This window comes from Protopterus annectens, chromosome 12.part0 (genome assembly GCF_019279795.1).
Source record: "Protopterus annectens isolate FY-2018-M chromosome 12.part0, PAN1.0, whole genome shotgun sequence".
Lineage (NCBI taxonomy): Eukaryota > Metazoa > Chordata > Ceratodontiformes > Protopteridae > Protopterus > Protopterus annectens.
In genome coordinates this window covers 110,490,127-110,516,790 of record NC_056746.1, presented here as the reverse complement: position 1 = coordinate 110,516,790, position 26,664 = coordinate 110,490,127, and the positions used below count along the sequence as shown (strand labels likewise).

General features: G+C 45.5%; 1 protein-coding gene across 1 annotated transcript in view; it reads left to right on the top strand.

The window, feature by feature from the left end:
* Window positions 1–26,664, top strand: part of USP7 (ubiquitin specific peptidase 7) — a 3,814,244-nt gene that overhangs the window by 1,002,892 nt on the left and 2,784,688 nt on the right. The window lies entirely within an intron of this gene.

Below are 26,664 nucleotides of genomic sequence, written 5' to 3'. Positions count from 1 at the left end.
TCTACTTAGATGATTGCCTTACTCAGACAACAGATTTAGAAAAATTCAGGGCAGTTCTGCTTTATACCCAAGAGATCCTGGCTTCACTGGAGATCACCATCAATACGCAAGTGTCAGACCTTCCTCACAAACAGGATTGTGTTTCTGGGGTCTTTGCTGGACTCATTACTTCCAAAAGCTTTCCTTCCTCCAGGTAAAGTTACCTTTCTAACTCTACTTCCAAAAGCTCCTCATGAGCCACCTGTCAGCCAGAGAATTCCTCAGAGCCCTGGGTTACATGGCCTCTTGCTTCCTAATGATCCCTCTGGCCAGATTTCATATGAGGAAGCTGCAGTGGTACCTCAGAAATGTGAGATGCCTACATTCTCAGTTCAACTTCAGGGTGAAGCTAATCTCAGCTCAGGCCTTTTCCATTCAGGCTCATCCCTCAGAACAAAACTCTGACCATGTATGCCTTAGAAATAGCTTTGGGAGAAGGGCTGTACTACAACTTAGTCTGGGGAGATGAAACTTCCAGTTCAATAACAAACACTACCTAAAAAAAAAAAAAAAAAAACTGATGGTAGTCCAAAAAGGTCTGATTTGCCTTTAAAGACCAATGGATACCAGAATTACTGTTAGTAAAGACAGTACCATGGTTATGTGGTACATAAACAAGTAGGGGGTGCTCACTCTTACCCTCTGTCTTCTAGCCACGGACCATTGGGAAACTGCAAACTTTTTAGCCCTGCACCTCATGACATGGTACCCACCAGGAGAAACCATTCCACTGGCGTTTCACCTAAGCAGGTACCTGTCAGACCCTCGAGTGGCAACTGCATCAGGAAGATTTTTATATTTCACTGTTGCAGTCATTACACTTTGGTTACCCTGCCAGGGGTAGCCGTCAGTCGGCCTGAATACCAGAGGCTTAGTATTTCTGCATCTGTTGCAGTCACTCCAGGACTGACGTCAGGTTGTCTGTGGTATAAAAACAGGCAGCCGACACTATTACATCAGTCTGTCTTGCGGAGGAGCCCGAAGCAGAAGCTGTTAACAAGAGTGCTGGTCTGCCGCTACCAGTGTGTTCGTGTCTGAATTTGAAGTTGAAGTCTTCTAAAGCTAAGTACCCCGTTGGGGATCCTTTTTTCTTGCTCTAACCAATGTCAGAAAAAGTTAATTGTTTCGCCTATGGAAAGCAAATACCACACCGAGATTTTCATTTTTACTGCGTCACTTGCTTAGGCCAAGACCATGATATCCCTTGCTGTCAGTTTTGTGCTTTGTTCAATGCCAGAACTATATGTCGTCAGGCCCTTATTGTAGCCAAATTCTTTCGCTTTCGATCTCCATATTCTGATACCACTTTGGTAAGCCATCCGACTATCGATCTTGCAAAAAAAGTAAGGATAAAGACAGACTGCACAACTCCAAAACTACCGACGACGCTTCCATTAAGCTAGTTGCTAGTTCGCCAGTACTCTGAGGCGCTCTCGCTGCCCCTGATGCCTGCTTCTGTGAATTCGCAGGCCGCTACAGAGACCCATTCGGAGTCCAGTATGCTGCAAGACTCTTCTTTGACTAGGGAACCTGCGGATGTCTCTACCTTGGATGGGTCTGGAGCCGCTGTGCAGGCATCGGCTTCCGAGGAAGTTCTTCGCACTACTGACTTCTTTCGTATCTTCAGGTCTTTCTAAAACTACCGAGTTTCTAAGGCCCAGGGTACGAACTATGCCTAAAAAACAGACGACCCAAGCTCAAGCGCCTGCTTCCATGCCTCAATCTCAAATGCTTAAAATGACAGTAGACATTATCATGCTGATTAGGGCTAGTCAACCTACCCTTGTTAAAAGAAAGACTTGTCCCCAGCTGCTTTATCCGACCAAGAGTCCGACTCTGAGATTTCTGATTATGAAGACATGCCCTTATCTGTTTGAGTATTCAGATGCAGAGGAATCCATTCCTTCTGCCGCTCCTCCAGGGGATTTCTCTTTTGGTGAAACCTTGCATACCTTGAGAGAGCATTTCCATTGGGAATGCCAGGATTATCCTCAGTCCAAAAAGAGACTCGGGGAAATTTTAGATTTACCACAGCACAGACCCTTAGCTTTTCCTCCTATGCTGGATGTTGTGGATGATGTCTTTATGGAATCCAGTCTAACTCCTGATACTCTACCTCCTATTCCCAGGAAACCTGACCGGTATTAGAGTACCTGACTCTGACAAATTTCTCTTCAAAAATCCTACTGCTGACCCAAAGGTAATCTCTGAAGGACCTAAAGGAATAAAAGCTGAGAATCCCACCCCTTCGGACAGAGATTCCGAGCTTTAGACAGATTGGGTAAAAAAAAGTATACACCTCTGCAACTCTTACCATTTAGAGCATTATATTGTCAGTTCCACATGCTGAAATACCAGCAACATACAATGGAAATTAAACAAAAATTATCTACCTTCCCAGACTGTGCAGAAAATAATTTACAGGAGCTGATGCATTATTTAAGGCAAGTTTCTAAGCATACCCTGCAATGTGGGTTTGACTCCCTAGATGCATCATGCAGGGCAGAAGTCACAGGTTCTGTAGCTTAAGGAACAGACCTTGCCAGATGTCAAATCAAAACTATTGGATGCACCACTGAACAAAGACTATCTGTTTAGCACCAAAGTAAAGGAAGTTTTAAAAAAGATGGAAGAAAAAGCTAGGTCTTATGCAGACAGACTTTTTGCAAGTCCAGCCTCCAAGATTCAGTAGGCATTGCCCCTCAAAACATTGATTCTTTCTGCCCCCTCAAAGACGTCTCTGACTACACCTAGGGGAAGCAAGACCGCCCCCCCCTAGACAGAAGTCCCATGGAATGCAGAGATCTAAGCAATGGAGTACCTTCACTTCTAAAACAGGGAGTGCTAAGCCACCCCCTTATGGAAAGAGGAGGTAAACTTGCCTCCCATGCAAAAAACTGTGCCTTCATCACCAACTATCGGTGGGTCCTCAAAGTTGTGTCCCAGGGGTACAAATTTTATGTCTACACACTACCAACCCCAAAATGGTTCCCAGATCTTCATCAAACCAAGTTTATTCCCTGTTCTCCATGAGGGCAATGCAGCCTGTTCCTGCAGACCAGATAGGCCAAGGTTTCTAGTCCAAACTTTTTCTGGTACCCAGAAAAGAGGGCACCTGACTCCCAATCTTAGATCTATCCATTCTAAACACCACCTTGGTGGTACCAAAATTCAAAATGCTCACCCTCCAGCAGCTCCTTCCAATGCTGTACAAAGATGCCTGATTAGCCACCCTAGACCTAAAAGAGGCCTGTATGCACATCCCAATCAACGACTCTTGCAGGAAATGTCTGTTTCAGTGCAGGATCTATGCATTGTCAGTTCTCTGCACTTCCCTTTGGCTTATCCACTGCTCAGAGTTTTCACAAAATGCCTGGCCCCAGCCATTGCTTTTTACAGACAAAGAAATATTCAAGTTTACCCCTACTTGGACAACTGCCTGATTCAGGCAGACAGGAAAAGCTGTTGCAGCACCTGACTTTTGTAAAGGACATACTGACCTCACTGGGGTACACTATAAACGAAAAGAAATCCAAACTAGTCCCCAGTCAGAAAAATGTATTCCTGGGAGCAAGCCTGGGCACAGCATCTCAGATGGCATTCCTTACTTCAGAAAAACAAGCCTATCTGACGGGCTACTTCTCTCATCTGGCCACCCAGAACCCAGTTATCTCCAAGGAAAATTCTGCAAGTTCTAGGGTTCATGGCCTCCTGCATTCTACTAATACCATATGCCAGGCTGCATATGAGGAAACTTCAGTGGTACTTAGAGCCTTTGGTGTCAACATTCTTAGGACCTGGAAACTATTATACCTATGATACCTTGTCTAAGGAAAGATTTACTTTGATGGGCAATAACATGCAACCACAACAAGAGACTTCCCTTTTCACAACCCCACGCCACCCTAACCACTGACGCATCAGACTTTGCCTGGGGTGCACACCTGGACGGCAGGTGCACTCATGGCCAATGGGGGCCCAAATCAGATTCATCTGCACATCAACCAAAAAGAGATGCTAGCTGTTCAGCGCACTCTGACAGTTTTCAGACCACTACTCTCTGTCTGGGGCCTCTACTAATCAAAACAGATAACATCACAATGATGTGGTACATCAACAAGCAGGGGGGAACCCACTCTTACCCCACTCTGCAGGCTGCCCATGACCCTTTGGAACACTCTCTCAGCCATGCATATTCACCTGCTAGCACAATTCCTGCCAGGCAACCAAAACTCTCTGGCAGACGACTTAAGCAGAAATCTTAGACCTACATGAGTTGCAATTAAACCACAACACCTTCAGCCTCATAACCCAGAAATGGGGTACCCCAAAGGTGGACCTATTTGCCTCCCACAACAAGCCACCAACTCAGCAAATTCTGCATCAGGGAACCTCACAGCAAGGCCTGGAAAGTGGATGCCCTATCCTTCCAATGGGTAAACCTCTCTCTATGCATTTCCCCCTCTACCTCTTCTTACAAGGTTATTACTCAAAATAAGGGAGGAAAGACCAAGGGCAATCCTGATTGCCACAGACTGGCCATGCCAACACTGGTACAGACTACTTCGCAGTCTGTCACCATTGCCTCCATGGCACCTCCCTCAGATTCCAAATCTACTGACTCAGGAGGGGGAGAGTTCTTGCATCCACAATTGCAGACACTGAACCTGGCAGCCTGGATTATTCCTTGACTCCTCCAGTGGCCAGCCTAAGCAAGCAGGTCCTGGACTTAATACATGAAGCCAGACAACCCAGCACTAGAAAATCCTTTGCTGACAAGTGGAAAAGGTATTGTTCCTGGATCCAGGCTAAAGGAGCTGACCCAGCACATTCCTCCTTACCTCTCATCTTGGATTATCTAGCAGACCTACTTCACAGAGGGCCTATCCTTCTCTTCTATTAAAATCCATGCTTCTGCCATCTCTGCACATTACAGTACTGCGCCACCTCTCTTTTCACACCCTCTCATCAAGCAGTTCTTTAGAGGGGCTAACAACTTAAGGCCACCCAGAAGTGCCCCTACTCCTGCTTGGGACCTTAACTTAGTGTAGGAAAAGGTTACGCTACCCCTCTTTGAGCCTGCAGCTTCAGCAGAGTTAAAATTCCTCTCTCGGGAAACAGCCTTGCTTCTGGCCATCACTTCAGCTAGAAGAGTGTCTGAGCAACAAGCACTCATGGCTGTGGAACCCTTCATCATTTTTCATGCTGACAGGGTCTCCTTCAAGGCTAACCCTACTTTCATGCCTAAAGTGGTGTCCAGTGTGTCTCTCAACCAATCTATTCATTTTCCCACCTTTTTCCCTAAACCTCAAAATAAGAGGGAAAAGGTCCTGCACTCTTTAGATGTGCACAGATAGCTCAAATTCTACCTGAATAGGACTAAGCCCTTTAGGAAATCTGACCAGTTACTAGTCTGTTTTGCACCAGGGGCAGAGGGCAAGGCCATATCAAAACCATTTCCAAATGGGTTGCACACACTATCCATTTCTGTTAAACACCACGGGAAACCACCACCACCACCACAGGAGGTAAGAACACATTCCACTAGGGCAACTTTTACCTCTGCAGCCTTTCTCAGAGGGGTCCCTACCAGGGGCATCCTGGAAGCTGCAACATGGAGTTCTGTTCATATCTTCACCAAGCATTACCACCTGCCTATCTTTTCCAAATCCAGGGCAGGCTATGCAACCGCAGTCCTGCAAGGCATACTAGCCAGCCCCAACTCTTCTTGGCAGCCTCCACCCATTCTGGGAATCAACCCTGGTGTGATGACTGCAACATTGAAAGATGAAGAACATAGTACAGTTGTGTACACTTACCATAAATGTAGATGTTAGAGTGTGTTCACTGTTGCAGTCATGGTTTTCCCACCCTCCATCCCTTTCATCTCTCTTCCTCACTCTTTACAGGGCTATTTGGTCTTTACTTTCTACTGGTGGTGTTATTCCACCATAACCTAGCTCCCTATTTGGGGGTTCCTGACTTTTGTGACAAGAAAAACTGATGTAATAGCGTTGGCTGCCTGCTTTTATACCACTGACGACCTGACGTCAGTCCTGGAGCGACAGCAACCGACGCAGAAATACTAAGCCTCTGGTATTTGGGCTGACTGAGGGCTACCGCTGGCAGGATAACCCAAGTGTGATGACTGCAACAGTGAATACAGTCTAACATCTACATTTATGGTAAGTGTACACGATTGTACTTTTTTGTCAGCATAACCAAAGAATGGGTTGTACCACCGATGCATAGGTAGGTACTAAGCTATTGGCCCATGGCCTGCGTAAGCCTAGCCAACAAGGTTCCCTTGCTTACACCACCCAAAAAAGTTATTTTCCTGTGACACTGTCGAGCAGAGACACAGAAGTGATCCCCAGGGTGCATTTCCTATCCATTCATCAAGATTTTTCTTGAAGAGTGCTAATAAAGAACTTTGCTTGACATAGATGGGTAGCCTGTTCCAGAGTATGGGAAGTCTCTGGGACAGGAATCTATCCCTCCAGCATGTCCTGTTTATTGTGGTGACAAGGTTTAGGTCCCTAGAGCGTGTAGCTCAGAGGGATTGGGATTTCTTTAGGTGTAGCATGTCGAACAGCTTTGGGTTTGACATAGCTTTATATGTTAGGCAGCGATCACCTCAGAGTAGGTTATATGCTACGGAGTAAAGCTGGAGTTTTTTGAGGTGGTCAGTGTAGGGCATTTGTTTGAGGTCAGTAATCCTCTTTGTGAGGTACTTCTGTGGCCTTTCCAGCTACTGCAGATGTCTTGAGGTACATTCCAAAAGGGGCGTTGTACTCTATAATGGGTCTGAGTGTCAAGTAGAGGGGAACAATGACCTCTTTTTTCCTGGATGAGAGAACCCTTTTGTGATGAGGTGTGCCACATAGAAGGACTTCCTTACTACTGTGGCGATGTGACTATCAAGAGAGAGACTACTGTTCCCTGGGTCCCAAGGTCTCTTATCACACATTCAGTGTTAAGTAGATTGCTGCCTATGTGGTAGTTCATGGGTACAGAGTTTTTACCAAAGAGGATTTCGCTACACTTTTTAGCATTGAGCTTGAGGCCATGACTTTCACACCAGGCATCTGTCTCAGCGAGGCCCTTCTGTAGGATGTCCACATCATTTGGGGACTTGTGGCTCCTAGTTTGCAGTCATCTGCGAACTTAGCTAGCCAGAGGCCATCTGTGTTGGCCTGTACTTCAGAGAAGTAGATACTAAACAATAGAGGTCCCAGGACGGAACCCTGTGGTACTCTACTTGTCACTGCCTTGAGGTCAGATTTGGAGTCTGCAACTTTTACAGTATGGGTTTTGTCAGTGAGCCAGTTGGCAACCCGTCTTGTGACGTAGGGATTTATATCTAGTTAAGTGAGTTTAGCTATAATTCTAGAATGGGGAATGGTGTCGAAAGCCTTGGCGACGTCAAGATAAGCTCTGTGTGAACCACCTTACATTCATCTACGGCTTTGGTGACTGCCTCGAAGTCGATCAGGTTCAGGAGGCATGATCTGCCTTTCACAAACCCGAACTGGGTGGGATCCAGAGTTTTGAGGTTACCAATGTCTTTGAGTTCCATGATGGTACGTTCCATGGCCTTGCAGACCAGGCTTGTTAGGCTAATAGGTCAATAGTTCCCGGGGTCAGTGGTGGCTCCCCGTTTGTGGAGTGGGATAACTATTGCTGTGCATCATTCAGTGAGCACAAAGCCTGATGCGAGGCTATTATTGAACATGGTGCTTAAGTGAGGAGCCAGTTCGTTCTGAAGTTTGTGTAAAACGCAGCTTGGGATGTTGTCCGGTCCCATGGATGCTGTGTTTTTGGCTTTAGAGAGCGCAGCTTTTACCTGCATAGTTGTGATTACAGGGACTCTGCATTCTTCCTGTATAGATAAGGGCTCTTTAGGGGGTCGGGGGGTAAAGTTAGCACTGAACCTATCTGCCAGGATGTTGGCAATATCATTTGGTTCTGTAATTTTCGTGCCGTTGTGCTGTAACTCAGAGCAGATCTGTGTGTTGCCATTGAGATTCTTGACATAGCTATAGAATGCTTTGTGGTTGTCGTTAGAATTAGTGGCGATTTTGTTTTCGTAACTAGCTTTGGAGGATCTTGTAAGGGATCTCAGCTTCTTACTGAGGCAGACAAGGGAACTCCTCCATTCATGGGATTTTACTCTCTTTTGCAACAGTTTCTTCCTTCTGTTGTACAGTTTGTTTATAGCAGGGGACCACCAGATTGGATTATTTTTATTTTGGAGGATAGCGTCTTGGTTCTGTTTGGGATAGCACGATCCATGCACTCGTGTAAGTGCTTATACAGTGCATTTGTGTAGGATTCAACAGTTGTAACTGTATTGTCCATCTGCATGGGTGTCAGGAAGTTCACCACTTCTGTCTTAAGCATGAAGTTGGCTTTGGCAAAATTTTTTACCATGGTTTCCTTAATGGGGGGTGGGGCGGGATGTGGATATCAAGTGTGATTAGCTTATGGTCGGATCGGACCAACGAGGAGTTGACTTCATGTGTGGAACACCGGTCACTCATGTTGGTAATGACTAGGTCTTGGATATTGTTGCCCCTGGTGGGGGTGTGAGTAAGTTGATCCAGGGCATTGGAGTTCATGAATTCCAGAAAGCGTTGAGCTAAGGAGTTGGTACACAAGTAGTTTTCCCAGTTAATGGTGGTGGTGGGGGGGGGGGTAGTTGAAGTCGCCCATTAGGGTGTTTAGTTGAACCCTAATATTTTCCAGTACATCAAGAAAAGAGTGGGAATCCTGGGGCATGGTGGGGGATCTGTAGCAAGCTACAATTTGGATTGCAGTTTTGCCCAGAGTTAGTTGCACTTGGATAACCTCGGATGCATTATGCTGAGCAACTAGCCTGGAGGTGTTGATATCCTTAATGAATATGGACACACCTCCGCCTTTGGTGTTTCTGTCCAGGTTACATGGCCGAAAAGTTTGGTATGAGTTGTAGCCTAGTAGTGCAGGGGTGCTCTCTGGAGCCTTGAACCAGGTCTCAGTCACTGCACAGATATCGATGTTCTCCATTTTAAGGAGTGCCTCGACTGAGTGTATTTTGAGATTTAGACTTTAGCACTGAGTAACATTACCCTCAGTTTTTGCTTGCCTGTTATGGTGATGAATTTATTTGAACCTTGCCTAAAAAAAGCACTATAGGGACAGCAAGAGCCTTAGCCAGTGTCCTGAATCCCTGGGGCAACAGGTGCAGGCCATCTGTGGCAAAGCATCGTGCTCTGTCGACCATGTCATCCCAAGCAGACAGATACTGGATCCCATTAGAATGACACCAGAAGCTTAGCCAATTGTTGAAGTCAATCATTTTGTCCTTGTACTGCAGTATCATTCGGGGCGATGGCAGATTGCTACTCAGGGCTAGGGTCATACCTGCTTGGGATACAAGATCGGAGAGCTCTTCCATGTCTCTCTTCATGTAGTCCAGGGAGGTACATCTCAGGTCTTTCACACCAACATGGACAGTGTCAGTCATATTTGTACTTGTTGTGGAGTGACCTAAGTGCGTGGGTTATGTAGTGGATCCAGGCAGCTGACAGTAACCTTCTCCTTGTTTAGCCTGGTGAGTGGGACATCAGTGTGCCTGACTATAGAGTCCCTTATGACTAGTGTGTTTGGTACGATGTTTTGCCTCATTGGCTGTGGTTGAGTGGCACACTGAGTCTGTGGGCTATGTCTCATTTGGGTTGTGTTGGGGGATGGAGGTTGCTTGCATTTCTACTTTGGAGGTCTCTGTTGCTTAGATTATTACTGATAGCCTCTGCAAATGTTTTTGTGTTACTATGTGTGGGTTTTGGTGGTGTAGATTTAGTGAGACTATGTGATGAGTGTGGTGTGAAGCAAATATTTACCTTCTCATAACTTTTGAGTTCAGTCTTAGTTGTAGAGAGCTGTACCTGCAGTTTGGCTAGATAAGTGCATCTCTCGCAGGTTGTAGTGTTGGGTAATAGGAGGAGAGGGTTGTCTGTGTGGATGAGGCAATTTCTACATTGCCTCAAGATGCCCAGATTCATCAGATAGACACTAGAGAACACTGGGAGCTGAACCTTGGACGTGTCTGAATAAAAAACTATTTTCCTCTAGATAAGTAAGGAAAGTGAGTACAAGAGCGGTTTAGCAAGTGAGCAAATTAAGTACCAAAACTGTTTTCCTCTAGGTAATGAGGAAGGTTGAGTGCTATAGTAATTAGTAGCTTATTTAGTGCTTACAAGTTCTGAACAAGTGCTGAGCACGAATAAGCAAATTTAAGTGCTAAAACTAAGAATCTGTATCTGCACTAGTGTTACAGGACAGAAACAAGTGCAAATGCAGGCTTTCAAATCAGAAAGCTGAGAGAGAGATGGTAGAGATTGCCCAAACGGCCAGTAACTACAATTTCTGGGCCAGAACCACTTATGTGAAAGACAGGGTTACCTAGTGCTTACCACTCCCACTGATAAGCTAGAAGGCTTCCCTCTAACGCAGAAAGGCTTGGGGGGGGGGGGTCAGAAGCTTACATAAAGTCCTGGATACAGCAAATCTGTATCTGGAACACTAGTTACAGGAAGGGTAGGAAACAGGCTTAACAGTTTTTTTTTTTTTTTTATTTTTAACAGAAAAGTAGCAAAAACAGTAGTAAATACAATTCACATGCAGTGTAAGCTAGCACACTTGAGTATGTAGCAATATTAGACCAAACACAGTTTAAAAAATGCAATTAAATTAAAAAGGACTAAAAGAGGTCCATTTGACAGAGTAAGATTTTCTCCTGGCTTCTTTTAGACTGTCCAGCACCTATTTCTCCATGTCAATATGCACCTTTTTGCCACCAAAGAAAATGCTCACTTAAAAAAAAGTTTTACTCAAGGACCACATGGTCAGCCTGGAAGACAGAGGTCTCTACCTTCCGTTGGACAGGTATGTTCCTCTATGCCTTCCCTTGCAATACCCTTTCTCCCCAGGGTACTGATGAAGATGAGGGAAGAAGGGACAAGGATCATTCTAATAGTCTGATTGGTCAAGACAGTACTGGTATCCTCTTGTCAGTGGAAGTAAGAAGGAACCATGGTTGCTGCTCCAATGAGTGAACCTACTAACAGAGAACAAGGGCACCATCATACACATCAACCTGAACACACACTCAGATTGACAGCTTGGGTGATGCACCCCTCGAGAAATAGGTGCTCGACAGTCTAAAAGAAGCCAGGAGCAAATCTTACTTTGTCAAGTGGACGATTCACTATACAGTGCAGACAAAAATGACAGAGCTCTCTGTAAGGCTCAGATTAATCTGATCCATTCATACTTGATCAGGACTTTTTGTTTCGCAAATGGGCTTTTATTCCTCTGTAAAAATTTAAGTTTCAGCATTTTCAGCTAATGTGCCTACTCATCCCCTTTTCTTATCTTATCCTGCCATGAAACAGTTCTTGTGAGGGGTTATCCATATTAGAGTCCCAAGGAAATGTCCTGCTCCCCTGAGGGATCTCATCTTCATTCTGAAGGTCACCCTTAAATTTCTGGTCGGCAGTATAGCTTTCCTACTTGTCATTACTTCAGCTGGAGTTTGAGTTTCAGGTCCTTGTGTGGAACCTTTCATCATTTTCCATCTAGACAGTCTGTTAGGACCATTCCTTCCTTTGTCTAAAGTGGTTGCAGAGATTTCATTAATGCAGACCCTCCTACTTGCCTTCCTTCTTTTTTAACCCTCAAAACAAAGGGGGGGGGAACTCCTCCATACTTATAACACAGTTGGCTGTACACATACTAGGACAGAACAAAGGAGGTCAGGAAGTTTGACCAGTTTTTTGTTTCCTTTGCCTGCAGCTCAGAGGGGAGACTGGTTTCTAAACAAACCATCCATCTCTAACTTGATCTCCAAATGTATCTTGTTTTGCTACAGCAATCATAGAAAGAAGCCTCCTGACCCTGACGTCACACTCCACTAGGGCTGTTGCTACATCTATTGCTCTCTCAAAATGGGTGACCACTAAGGACATTTGGAAGCTGTTACTTGGTCCTCTGTACCTACCTTCACTAAACATTCCCACCTTCCAACCTTCTCCAAGCCCAGAGTGGGGTTTGCCACTGCCATCTTGTGGGACATACTTTCCTCTTGTTAATCTTTCCATCCACCCTACTTTCATCTTTGGGAGTCATCCCATCAGTTATGACTGCAGCAGTGAAACACGAGCATAGCACAGTTGTGTACACTTACCATAGATGTAGCTGTTAGTGTGTTCACTGTTGCAGTGTTATTACCCCTCTCACCCATGGGATCGGGGAGGTTATTCTCATCTGTAGATGTTCTTTATGATGTTCATAGTGCATACAGCTGCAGTCATAACAGATGGGTTTTCCTGCCGTCAGGCGGGTCCTCGGTCGGCCGAATTCCAAAGTCTAGGTCCGGCGTCTGATGTCGTCGCTTCTTCCCTGACGTCAGTGCGACAGGGGTATAAAAGAACCAGCCAACGCCATTTTCTTAAGTCTTTCTTGTCGCGCGGTGCCCGAAGCAGAAGCAGTTCGCAAGTGCCGGTCAGCCAGCTCCGGAGATTACGAATATTTTTCAACCGAAGTCTTCTTGAAAGCTAAGTACCCCGTTGGGGAAACTTTTCTTGCCTCAGACCGATGTCAGACAAAGTTAATAATTGCATTTCATGTGGGAAGCAAATACCGCATAAGGATTTTCATTCCCTCTGCATTCCTTGCTTAGGCCCAGACCACGACGTCTCGGCCTGCCGTTTTTGTGCTACATTCAACAGACGCACTATTAAGCGTCGGGCGGAGTTTGCCCGACACTATTTTGGCAAAAAGTTTAATTACATTGTCGTCGGATACTCGGACTCCGGTTTTGAGTAAAAGACGCAAAGATAAGGACCGACATACGAGGTCCGCGACTTCTACTGACACCATGCTAAAGCCGACTACAGGTGCTCCGGTTCTCAGCGAGGCGCCTACGCAGCCCCTGACTACCGATGACACTTCATTGGCGGTGTCTTCTGTGCCCGAGGTCGTAGGCTCTTCGGCCCACACCCCGACTACAGATACCGAAGCCACTCTTGGCGGGGAAACTCAGACTTTAGACAGGCCTGCCACCTCTCAAGGTGTCTTCAGGCCGCCTTCTTTTTCCATTAAGGCTTTCACTAAGTCCAAAGCAGTCATGCATGCTAAATGACCAGCTCCACAGGGCTCCTCTCAAGGCCCCATGCCTAAAAAGCAGATGCTCAAAATGGCTGAGGATTTGATTACTCTTATCAGGGGTTCTCAACCCCCATCGGACAAAAGGCCCAGAGTGGAGGAAGAATACCCTTCCTCGGACCAGGCCTCCATTACTTCAGAACATTCTGAAGACCAGGAACATTCATACTCCCCTTTTGAAGATTCTCATGCAGAGGAGTCCATTCCCTCTGTCCCCCCCCCCCCCGAGAATTACTCATTTGGGGAAACCCTACATACCTTGAGGGAACACTTCCACTGGGAAGGCCAAGAGTACTCAGACTCCAAGAAAAGGCTTAGGGATTTCCTCTTGCTTCCCTCAGCACAGGCCTCTAGCTATACCTCCTGTCTTAGACATACTAGATGTGTATTCGGAGGCCAGCCTTAACCCTGATTCTTTACCTCCAGCTCCAGTCAAGCCTGACAGGTATTACCGGGTTCCTGATTCACACCAATTCCTGTACAAAAGCCATGCGGCTGACCCAGAAACTATTTCACAGGGTCCCAAGGGAATTAAGGCCTCCACTGCCAAAAAATCCATTACCTTCAGGGAGAGATTCCAGAGCTTTAGAAAGGTGGGGGGAAAAAGGTATACACCTCTGCCACCTTAACCATGAGGGCATTAAACTATCAGTTCCATATGTTTAAAAGTATCAACAGTTTCTGTTATCTCAGTTGAAAAGCAAAATGTCACAACCTGAACAAGTAGACTTGAAGGAGTTGCAGGATTTGTTACATAGTGCAGAGCAAGTGGGTAAACATACCTTGCAATGTGGTTTTGATGCTTTAGAGGCCTCATGTAGAGCTGCTGTTACAGGATCAGTCATACGTAGACATGCTTGGCTCAAAGAGCAAACCTTACCAGATCATGTCAAAGCTAAATTACTAGATGCACCTCTTCAAAAAGATGAGATTTCCTACAGGTACAACCTCCACGTTTCAGTAGAAATTGGCCTTCAACAAATTGGTCCTTTCCAGCTACGGACAGGCCCCAAAGAGGCAGATACAGGCGCCCGAGGGGTAGAGGGCAATCTCAAGGATCATTTAGAGGCAGACAATGGTAAGCACCTACACAAAGAGGTGGTGAGGGTAGTTCACAGCCATTCAGAAAGCAGAACCAATGACTTTCCCCTTTGTATGCCAAGCCAAGGCTCAAATGGCAGCACCTTTAGGCGGAAAACTGGCATTATTTTCAAAAAATTGGCATATTGTCACAAAAGACAAATGGATCCTGGACATTATAGACAGAGGCTACAGATTCCACTTTCACACCCTTCCAAAAATGAGAGGCATGCCAAACCTGCCACACAATCAAAGGGCAGAGGCACAAAGACAAATTTTATATCTCATGGACATGAAAGCTATTCAAGAGGTACCTGCACAAGAACAGGGTCAAGGTTTTTATTCCAGACTATTCCTGGTGCCATGGAAGGGCAAAGATTGGAGACCTATTTTGGACCTATCCATCCTAAACACATTTTTACTCTTACCAAAATTCAAGATGCTCACATTACAGCAGCCTCTTCCCATGCTGGGCAAGGAGTCTTGGCTGGTAACATTGGACCTCAAGGAGGCATACCTGCATGTCCCAATCTGACAAGATTGCAGAAGATACCTCAGATCTCTTGCAGGTTCAGCCCATTATCAATTCTCTGCATTGCCCTTTGACTTATCTACTGCGCCCAGAGTGTTCACGAAATGCCTGGCATCAGTAATTGCCTTCTGCAGACTTCAAGGGATACAAATATACCCATATTTGGACGACTGCCTGATCCAAGCGGACAGCAAAGATAATCCAAGCATGGGGAAGGCCAGACATAGATCTCTTTGCCACCCACAGAAATCACCAATTGACAAAATTCTGCTCAAGGACCTTTCATCCACAGGCCTGGAAAGTGGACGCACACTTTCAGTTGGACAACAATGACAGTTTATGCCTTTCCTCCTCTTCCTCTGCTGCCCAAAGTTCTATTAAAAACCAGAGCAGACAGACCAAAGATGATTCTCATTGCTCCAGACTGGTCAAGACAACACTGGTACCCACTCCTGAGGAGTCTGACGCATTCCCCACCATGGATCCTGCCTCTAATGCCTCTACTACTGACTCAGCACAACTTCAAAACTCTTCACAGTCAGCTGAAAACACTCAATCTAGCCGCATGGAAGATTCCTTAAATTCACAACAGACCCTACTTTCCACGGAGGTGCAGGATATCATTTTGGAGGCCAGAAGGCCTTCTACTAGAAAAGCCTACTCCGCCAAATGGAAACGGTTTTGTGCCTGGAATCAGAAAAAGGGTCAAAATCCTGGAATACTGAATTCACCTCAAATATTACAGTACCTAGCTGAGATGCTAAGCAGTGGACTTTCATTCTCCTCCATAAAAATCCATGCCTCAGCCATTTCTGCAGGATACAACACTGATCCTCCTTTATTCTCTCACTCCCTCTTAAGACAGTTCCTCAGAGGGGCTAAGAATATAAAACCCCCAAGGAAGCAACCAGTACCTGCTTGGGACCTCAATTTCATTCTAGAAAAACTGACCTTGCCTCCTTTTGAGCCAGCTGCTTCAACAGATCTGCAATATTTGTCCTGGAAAACAGCCTTTCTTCTGGCTATCACCTCAGCTCGCAGGGTTTTGGAACTACAAGCCCTCATGGCTGTGCAGCCTTTCATCATTTTCCATCAGGACAGAGTTTCCTTACGAACCAATACTTCCTTTATGCCAAAGGTAGTATCCAGGGTAGCCTTGAATCAGGCTATCCACTTTACTACCTTTTACCTTAATCCTCAAAACAAGGGGGAGAGACTACTACATTCCTTGGACATTCACAGACAGCTACGTTATTATTTGGACAGAACAAAGCCTTTCAGAAAATCAGAGCAACTCTTTGTGTCCTATGCTACAGGAGCTCAAGGGAAGCCTATTTCCAAACAGACAATCTCAAAATGGATATCCCACTGCATACTCTTTTGTTACTCTTTTCATGGTAAAACTGTACCTGTAGGCAACAGATCTCACTCCACAAGGGCCACAGCTACCTCTGCAGCTTTCCTCATGGGGGTTCCTACCAAAGATATTTTGGAAGCAGCCACTTGGAGTTCTGTACATACTTTCTCCAAGCACTATCACCTACCATTATACTCCAAATCTAGAGCGAGCTTTGCCACTGCAGTCTTGCAGGGCATCCTGGCTCCTCCTAGTTCCACTTGGTTCCTCCCACCCCTTTTTTAGCTTTGGGATTCAACCCATCTGTTATGACTGCAGCTGTATGCACGATGAACATAGTGCAGTTTTGTACCTACCATAAATGTAGATGTTCGAGTGCTAATACAGCTGCAGTCCAGGTTTCCCTCCCTCCTTCCCCTCTTGGGACAGGCCTAATGGCTAACACCTCCTCATACAACCTGATTGGGGTATTCTTTTATGGTGTATTTGCTTGCAACTACTGTTTTTTGATTATATTGCATTGCATTATTACATAAATTTATGTATTGCCTTCCTTGTGGGGGCACCTGACATCTGGGGCAAGAAAAACTGAAGAAAATGGCATTGGCTGGTACTTTTATACCCCTGTCGCACTGACATCAGGGAAGAAGTGACGACATCCGCCGCCGGACCTAGACTTTGGATTTCGGCCGACCGAGGACCCACCTGACGGCAGGAAAACCCATCTGTTATGACTGCAGCTGTATTAGCACTCGAACATCTACATTTATGGTAGGTACAAAACTGTACTTTTCACTGTTGCAGTCATCACATTTGGGTTATCCCTGCCAGAGTAGCCCTCTGCTGGCCTGAATACCAGAGGCTTAATATTTCTGTATTGGTTGCTGTCATTTTAGGACTGACATCAAATCATCAGTAGTATAAAGTAAGGCAGCCGACGCCATTACATCAGTTTTTTGCCGAGGAGTCCGAAGACGAAGCAAGGTTGCACAAGTGCTGGTCAGCCGCTACCTTAGTTTCGTCTTCCAAATTGTAGCTGAAGTCTTCTAAAGCCAAGTTATCCCATTGGGGATCCCTTTTTCTTGCAGTAACAGATGTCAGAAAAAGTTAACAATGGTCTCGCCTGTGGAAAGCAAATATATAACCCAGACTTTCATTCTTACTGCGTCACTTGCTTAGGCCCAGATCACGATGTCCCTCGCTGCCGCTTTTGTGCTTTAACACCAAAACTAAGTCGTCGGGCACTTATTGTAGCTAGATAGTTTCAATTGCAGTCCTCGAATTCCGATATGGCTTCGGTAAGCCATCCGATAGCAGATCTTCCGAAAAAACGTAAGGATAAAGACAGAATCCACACAGGTCTAAACCTACCGATGACGCTTTAAACTAGTCAGTTCTCTGGTTCTCTCTGAGGTGCTTTCACAGCCCCTTTTGCCCGCTCCTGTGGATTTGCAGGTCGCTACCGAGACCTTTTTGGAGTCAGGTATGCCGCAAAACTCTTTGACGAAGGATCCTGCGGTTGTCTCTCCCTTGGATGGGTCCGGAGCTGCTGAGCATGCACTGGCTTCTGAGGAAGTACTTCGCACTACCGATTCTCGACAGACTACTACTTTCGCGTCTACCATTCTTTCGAAAACTATCAAGTTTCTAAGGCCCAGGGAATGCGCCACAATCAAGAAACCGGCCCACTTTCATGCACCTGCTTTCTTGCCTCAGTTTCAAATGCTTAAAATGGTGGAATACCTTATGCTGATCAAGGGAAGCCAAGCTACCCCTACCAAAAGAAAGAGATCTGTCCCCAGTAGTTTTGTCGGAACAGAAGTCTGATCACTCTGATGCATTTGAACATGAAGACATGCAACCCCTCTCTGCTTATGAGAATTCTGATGCAGAGGATTCCATTCCTTCAGCCTCTCCACCCGAGGACTTTTCCTTTCGGGAAACCCTTCATACCTTAATGGAGCATTTCCAATGGGACTGTCAAGACCACCCTCCGTCTGAAAAGAGAGACTGAGAATTCTTAGATCTTCCACAGCACAGACTCATGGCCATCCCCCCCAGTCCTGGATGTTGTGGACGATGTTTTCCTGGAATCCAGTTTGACTCCTGACACCCTCCCTCCTGCACCCAGAATGACTGAAAGATATTAGTCTCTGACTCTCACAAATTTCTATTCAAAAATCCTACTGCTGACCCTGAGGTAGTTTCTCAAGGGCCTGAAGGAATTAAAGCAACCTTTGCTAAAAATCCCACCCCCTCAGATAGGGATTCCTGAGCACTAGAAAGATGGGGTAAAAAAGTATACACCTCTGCTACCCTTGCTATCAGAGCACTAAATTGTCAGATGTTCATGTTTCACTGTTGCAGTCATTACATTTGGGTTATCTGCCTGCAGGTAGCCCTCAGCCAGCCTGAATATCAAAGTCGTGTCCTGCGTCAGATGCTGTCTCATCTTTCATGACGTCAGGTAGTCAGGGTTATAAAACATGCAGCCAACTCCATTACATCAGTCTTTCTTGCCGCGTAGTGCCCAAAGTAGAAGCAGTTTGCAAGTGCCGGTTGGGCGACTCCTGAAATTTTCGTTTTCGAGTTTCAGAACCGAAGTCTTGAAAAAAGCTAAGTACCACGTTGGGGATCTTCTTCTTGCTCTTAACCGATGTCAATAAAAGTTAACAGTTGTATTACTTGTGGAAAGCAAGTAACTCAGATTTTAATTCGTACTGCATTCTTTCCCTAGGCCCAGACCACGATGTACCTCTCAGTTGGTTTTGTGCCTTTTTCAATCCTCTAACTATTCATCGTCGGTCCATTTTTGCTGCAAACTATTTCGGTACTAAGTTTAATTATCCAGAAATGGCTTTGGTAAGCCATCCGACTACCGACATTCCAAAAAAACGTAAAGATAAAGACAGAGACAGACTGCATAGATCCAAAGACTGCCAATGAAGCTTCCATGAAGGTAGTTGCCAGTTCACTGGTACTCAGTGAGGCGCTTTCGCAGCCCCAGATACCCGCTACTTCAGATTCACAGGCCTCTACTGAGACCCATTCGGAGTCCGGTATGCCGTGAGATGCTTCTTTGACTATGGAATCTGCGGATGTCTCTACCTTGGCTGCTGTGCAGGCACTGGCTTCTAAGGGGTGTATTCAGTTATATGTAAAGCCATCTTCAGCTACTCTAAACCAAAGACTAAAGCAGCTCTAAAGACAAAGAAACAAGTACAGCTTTCTCCAGGACAGGCTTCCATGCCTAAAAAAACAGATGCTCAAAATGGCCGAAGACCTTATTACTTTGATCAGGGGTTCCCATCCCCCTCCTGATAAGAGGTCTAGGCAAGAGACAGAATATGAATCTTCAGATCAGGTTTCCATTTCCTCTGATTCTTCCTCCGATCAGGAATACTCTCTTCCTCCCTATGAGGATTCTGATGCTGAAAAATCTATTCCTTCAGCTTCTCCTCCTGAAGATTTCTCCTTTGGGGAAACCCTGCATACCATGAGGGAGCACTTTCATTGGGAGAGCCAGGACCACTCAGAGTCTAAGAAAAGGCTCAGAGATTTTATTTTACTTCCTCAGCACAGGCCCCTTGCTATTCCCCCTGTTCTGAACATTGTAGATTATTTTTTTTCAGAGTCCGGCCTGTCTCCAGAATCTATACCCCCTGCACCGGTTAAGCCAGACAGATACTACAGGGTGGGTTGTCCACATTCACATAAATTTCTATATAAAAACCCTGCTACAGACCCAGAAACCATATCTTGGGGTCCTAAGGCAGTCAAAGCTTCCACTGCTAAAAACCCTGTCCCCTCTGATATAGATTCAAGGGCACTGGACAGATGGGGGAAAAAAGTTTACACTTCTGGTACTTTGGCTGTAAGGGCCTTAAGTTGTCAATTTCATAAATATTAGCAATACCTAATGTCACTATTAAAGCAGAAAATGTTGACTGACTGTGAATGTCCAGAGAACAAGGAAATGCAGGATTTATTGCATGCAGCTGAACAAGTGGGAAAACATACTTTGCAATGTGGTTTTGATTCTTTGGAGGCCTCTTGTAGGGCCGCTGTAATGGGTTCTGTGATTAGGAGGCATGCTTGGTTAAAGGAACAGAATCTGCCTAATCATGTTAAAGCAAAATTATTAGATGCTCCATTACAGCATGATACTTTGGTGTTAAGGCAGAAGAGGTGTTGAAGAAAATGGAGGATAAAGCGAAATCTATGCAGACAGTTGAGGATTCCTTACAGGTACAGCCGCCCAGATTTAGCAGGAACTGGCCTTCAAAAAATTGGTCCTTTCCAGTGTCAGGCCACAAAGAGGCAGGTACAGACTGCCTAGAGGCAGATCCCAGCTCCAAGGCTCATACAGGCCTAAACAATAGGGTGCTTCTACCTCCAAAAGCGGAGAAGGCAAATCTCAACCTTGTAGGAAACAGTCCCAATGACTTTCCTCTACCAGTACCAAGCACTTATCTTTTAGAAGCTCACTTAGGGGGAAAACTAGCACTTGTTTCACAAAACTGTCACATGATCACCCAGGACAAATGGGTCTTGAATATAGTGTCTCAGGCCTACAAGTTCCACTTTCACACCCTGCCAGAGGCAAGAGGCATGCCAGTCCTGCCACGCAATCAATGGGCAGAGGCACAAAAGCAAGTTTCATCCCTCATGGACATGGGGGCCATTCAGCGAGTACCACTACAGGAGCAGGGACAAGAATTTTACTCATGACTTTTCTTGGTACCCAGAAAGGACAAAGTCTGGAGACCAATACTGGACCTGTCTATTCTAAACACTTTTCTGGACGTTCAAAAATTCAGAATGTTGACTCTGCAGCAGCTTCTGCCCATGCTAGGCAAGAAGGCTTGGCTTGTAACTTTGGACCTAAAAGAGGCATGCCTGCATGTCCCAATCAGACAATCTTGCTGAAGATGCCTCAGATTCATAGCTGGCTCAATGCACTACCAATTCTCTGCACTGCCCTTTGGCTTATCTACTGCACCCAGGGTCTTCACAAAATGCCTGGCACCAGTAATTGCTTTTTGCCGACAAATTGGAATTCAAATATATCTCTACTTGGACGACTGCCTTATTCAAACAGAGAACAAGGACATTTTACTAAAACATCTGGCGTTTGTAAAAAGACTGCAAATTTGCCTAGGGTACGCAGTAAACGAAAAGAAATCAAAACCTAGTACCCTTTCAAGAGATATTACTGGGTGCAAGCTTAAATACAAATGGCCCAGATGGCTTATCTCACGCCAGACAAACAAAGGCAACTGACTTCTTTGAAATGTTGGCAACAAAAACCCAGTTATCTGCAAGAAAAATTCTGCAGGCTTTGGGCTTCATGGCATCTTGCATTCTGTTAATTCCATATGCAAGACTGCATATGAGGAAACTACAATGGTATCTCCCTCTGTTCCTTGGAGCTTTTCTCCCGGGCCTCCACTGAAAGCGGATATATCTATCCCGTCATCTAATGTAAAATAAAATAAAATAAATAAAATAAAAAGTGTTTGAACTCAACATTGCCACAGCCTGGAAACATTAATTACTCATTCCTTGCCTGCAACAGGAGTTTCGATGATGGGCACAGGCCTGACACCGCAACAAGGGACATCCCTTCACTTTACCCACTGCCAGGCAGACAATAATAACGGATGCATCAGATTATGCCTGGGGGGCCCACATGGCAGGAAAATTTATTCAGGGCACATGGACCACAAGCCAAATGCATCTTCATATCAATCTAAAAGAAATGCTGGCTGTCCAAATTGCACTGACAGCTTTAAAGGATCTGCTTCAACCAGGACAATTGCTGATAAAGACTGACAATACTACAGTCATGTGGTACATAAACAAGCAGGGAGGCATGCATTCCTACCCCCTCTGCAGACAAGCCATGATTTTGTGGAACACAGCACTGACCTATCCAGTACACCTACAAGCACAATTCCTGCCAGGAAAAACAAATACTCTGGGAGACGAACTAAGCAGAAACCTCATGGATCCTCACGAGTGGAAACTAGATCCACAAATCTTCAGCATAAGGAAATGGGGATGCCCAGACATAGATCTATTTGCCTCACCTCACAACTGCCAACTACAGAGATTCTGCACAAGGACTTATCACAAGCTAGCATGGAAAGTGGATGCTCTATCTTTCCACTGGAAAAACCTTACAATATATACCTTTCCTCCACTACCTCCCCCCCCCCCCCAAGGTACTCCTAAAGGTCAGACAAGAGAAGCCAAAAGTGATCCTGATTGCCCCAGACTGGCCACGCCAGCACTGGTACCCAATCCTAAAGAGGTTGTCTCAAGGCCCAGCCTGGACATTGCCTCAAATTCCCCATTTACTGATGCAACAAAACAATCCAGTACTGCACAGCAAGCTCAAACCCCTAAATCTGGCTGCATGGCGGATAATGTAACCATTCAGAACACACCTCTCTCCAAAACAGTTATGGATGTTATTCTGGAGGCCAGGAGGCCCAGCACCAGAAAATCATATGCAGAAAAGTGGAAGAGATTCTGTGCTTGGAACCAGGCACAAGGGATTGACATGCTTGTACCAAATATTCCTCAGATTTTAAAATACCTAACTGAGATGTTGGACAAAGGCCCATCCTTTTCATCGATTAAAATTCATGCCTCTGCCATTTCAGCTCATTACAATACGGACCCTCCTATTTTTTCACATCCACTACTAAGGCAGTACCTCAGAGGGGCCAAAAACATAAGACCCCCAAGAAGAGCACCAGTACCTGCATGGGACCTCAATTTTGTCTTGGAAAAACTCACACTGCCTCCTTTTGAGCCAGCCAATTCAGCTGAGATAAAATTCTTATGGAAAACAACTCTGCTCTTAGCGATAACTTCAGCAAGAAGAGTCTGAGTTACAGGCACTAATGGCGGTTGAACCTTTTATAATTTTCCATCTGGACAGGGTTTCCCTGAGGGCAAACCCAACATTTTTGCCTAAGGTAGTGTCCAGTGTGGCTCTTAATCAAACAGATCATTTGCTTTCTTTTTATCCAAATCCACAGAATAAGGGGAGAGACTTCTACATTCTTTGGACATACACAGACAGCTACGCTTCTACTTGGACAAAATTAAAGCTTTCAGAAAATCTGAGCAACTCTTAGTGGCTTATGCTGCAGGATCTCAAGGAAAAGCTATCTCAAAGCAGACTATTTCCAAATGGGTAGCCCACTGCATTCGTTTCTGCTATTCTCAACATGGCAAATCAGTGCCTAAGGGCATCGGGCCACACTCAACCAGAGCAGCAGCCTTCCTCAGGGGAGTACCAACTAAGGATATTTTGGAGGCTGCAACTTGGACTTCAGTGCACACTTTTACAAAGCACTACCACTTACCTCTTTACTCTAAATCCAGAGCAGGCTTCGCCACTGCCGTTCTGCAGGACCTCATAACCACTCCTAATTATATTTAGGCCCAGCCACCCAACCTCATCTTTGGAATTCAACCCAAGTGTAATGACTGCAACAGTGAAACATGATGAACATAGTACAGTTGTGTACCTACCATAAATGTAGATGTTTGAGTGTATTCACTGTTGCAGTCCAGGTTACCCACCCACTATCCCCCTTTCTTTGCTGGGACTTTTCTGTACTTCTCTATACTATACAACCTATGTGGTGTATTTGCTTTTAGATGAAGATTGTTTTATTTTACTGCATGCTTTTTTATTGGAATAATTTTTTAGCCTACCCTTCTGGGGGCACCTGACATCTAGGGCAAGAAAAACTGAAAATGGTGTTGGCTGCATCTTTTATACCCCTGGCACCCTGACGTCAGAGAAGAGGCGACCGCAACCGACGCCGGACCAGGACTTTGGAATCCAGGCCGACTGCGGGTAGCCTGCCAGCAGGATAACCCAAGTGTAATGACTGCAACAGTGAATACACTCTAACATCTACATTTATGGTAGGTGCACAACTCTACTTTGTTGTACATAAGCAAGGGGTACCCATTCTTAATCCCTCTGCAGAATAGCCATGGCATTGTGGAACATAACCCTGAGCTACCAAGTGCATCTACAGACTCTATTCCTCCGAGAAAATCTAAATACACTGGCAGTCGAACTAAGGAGAAACCTCATGGACCCACACGAGTGGAAACTGGAACCAAGGATTTTCAACATGTTGACAAGCAAATGGGGGAGACAAGATACAGACCGGTTTGCCTCCCCCCAGGACTATCAATTGGAAAAATTTTGCACAAGGACTCCTACAAACAAGCTTGGAAAGTGGATGCTCTGTCCTTCAGCTGGAAAAACCTATCCGTTTATGCCTTTCCTCCTCTGCCTCTGCTCTCCAAAGTACTACTAAATATCAAACAAGAAAAAACAAGGACGATTTTGATTGCATCTGACTGGCCACGCCAACACTTGTACCCCCTCTTGCGCAGTGCCACTGTTGGTTCCATGGCACCTGCATCAGACACTTAACCTATTGTCTCTGCAGGAGAACCAGATTCTGCACCCACAGCTTCAAACACTGAACCTAGCAACCTGGCTAATTACCTAATCTCTCCTTTACCATCTCTCAGTAAACTAGTGATGGATATCATTTTAGAGGCAAGGAGGCATAGTACTAAAAAAATCTTATGTTGAAAAATGGAAAAGATTCTGTGCCTGGAACCAGATGTTCGTGTTATACTGCTGCAGTCATCACACTTGGGTTATCCTGCCGTCAGGCGGTCCCGCAGTCGGCCGAATCCCAAAGTCTTGGTCCGGCATCGGTTGTCGTCGCTTCTTCCCTGACGTCAGTGCGACAGGGGGATGAGGCAGCCAACGCCATTTTCTTCTGTCTTTCTTGCCGCGCGGTGCCCGAAGCAGAAGCAGTTCGCAAGTGCCGGTCAGCCAGCTCCTGAGATTTTCGAATCGAATTTCAGCCCGAAGTCTTCTCTAAAGCTAAGTACCCCATTGGGGAAACTTTTCTTGCCTCAGACCGATGTCAGACAAAGTTAATAATTGCATTTCTTGTGGAAAGCAAATACCTCATAAGGATTTTCATTCTTATTGTATTCCTTGCCTAGGCCCAGACCACGACGTCTCTGGTTGTCTGTTTTGTACTAGGTTCAACAAAAGTACAATCAAGCGTCGGGCAGATTTCGCCTGGCATTATTTTGGCAGAAAATTTAACTATAGCATGTCGTCAGAGCAACCGACATCAGCAATGATTAAAAAACGCAAGGATAAGGACAGGCAACCAAGGCCAAGACCAGATACCGAGGCCTCAGCAAGGCCTGCCACAGGTTCTCCAATTTTCAGCGAGGTGCCTACGCAGCCCCTGACTACCGCTGATTTAGAAATTCTGACTGCCTCCCAGACCGAATCAGCTGGGTCTCAAGAGCCGGTTCCCTCTCACCCCTCGGACGCCAACCCCGACAGTGATCCGGAGATTTTGGACAGGCCTTCGGTTTCTGAGGTGTCTTCAAACCGACAACTATCTCTATTAAGTCTTATGCTAAACTTAAAGCCCCCTTAAAAGTTAGGAAACCGGGTCCACAGGCCCCTATGCCTAAAAAACAGATGCTTAAGATGGCTGAGTATTTACTTAACCTTATCAGGGGTTCACAACCCCCTCCTGACAAAAGGCCTAGAATGGAGGAAGATTATCCTTCCTCTGACCAAGCATCCATTTCCTCAGCTAACTCTTGAGGACCAGGATTATTCCTTCCCTCCTTATGAAGACTCAGATGCTGAAGAGTCCATTCCCTCTGTCCCCCCGAAGACTACTCTTTTGGGGAAACTTTACACACCATGAGGGAACACTTCCAGTGGGAAGGTCAAGATTACTCTGACTCTAGGAAAAGACTCCGCGAGTTTCTTCTTCTTCCACAGCATAGACCCCTTGCAATTCCTCCAGTTTTAGACATTTTGGATGATGTTTACACCGAATCTAGTCTAAACCCAGATTCCTTACCTCCTGCACCAGCTAAATCAGACAGATACTACCGAGTTCCTGATTCTCATAAGTTTCTATATAAAAGCCTTGTTGCAGACCCCAAAACCATTTCCCAGGGTCCCAAAGGGGTTAAGGCCTCTACTGCTAAGAATCCACTACCTTCTGAAAGAGATTCCAGAGCATTAGAAAGATGGGGGAAGAAAGTGTATATGTCTGCCACTTTGGCCATGAGGGCCTTAAACTGCCAATTCCACATGCTAAAATGCCAGCAGTACTTGATTACACAGTTAAAGCAGAAAATGATCCCTCAGACAGATCAACCTGATTTCAAAGAGATGCAGGATTTGCTGCATGCAGCAGAACAGGTGGAGAAGCATACCTTACAGTGTGGTTTTGATTCATTGGAAGCCTCATGTAGAGCAGCTGTCACAGGATCTGTAATACGTAGACTTGCTTTCCTAAAAGAGCAAGCCTTACCAGAACATGTCAAAGCAAAGTTATTGGATGCT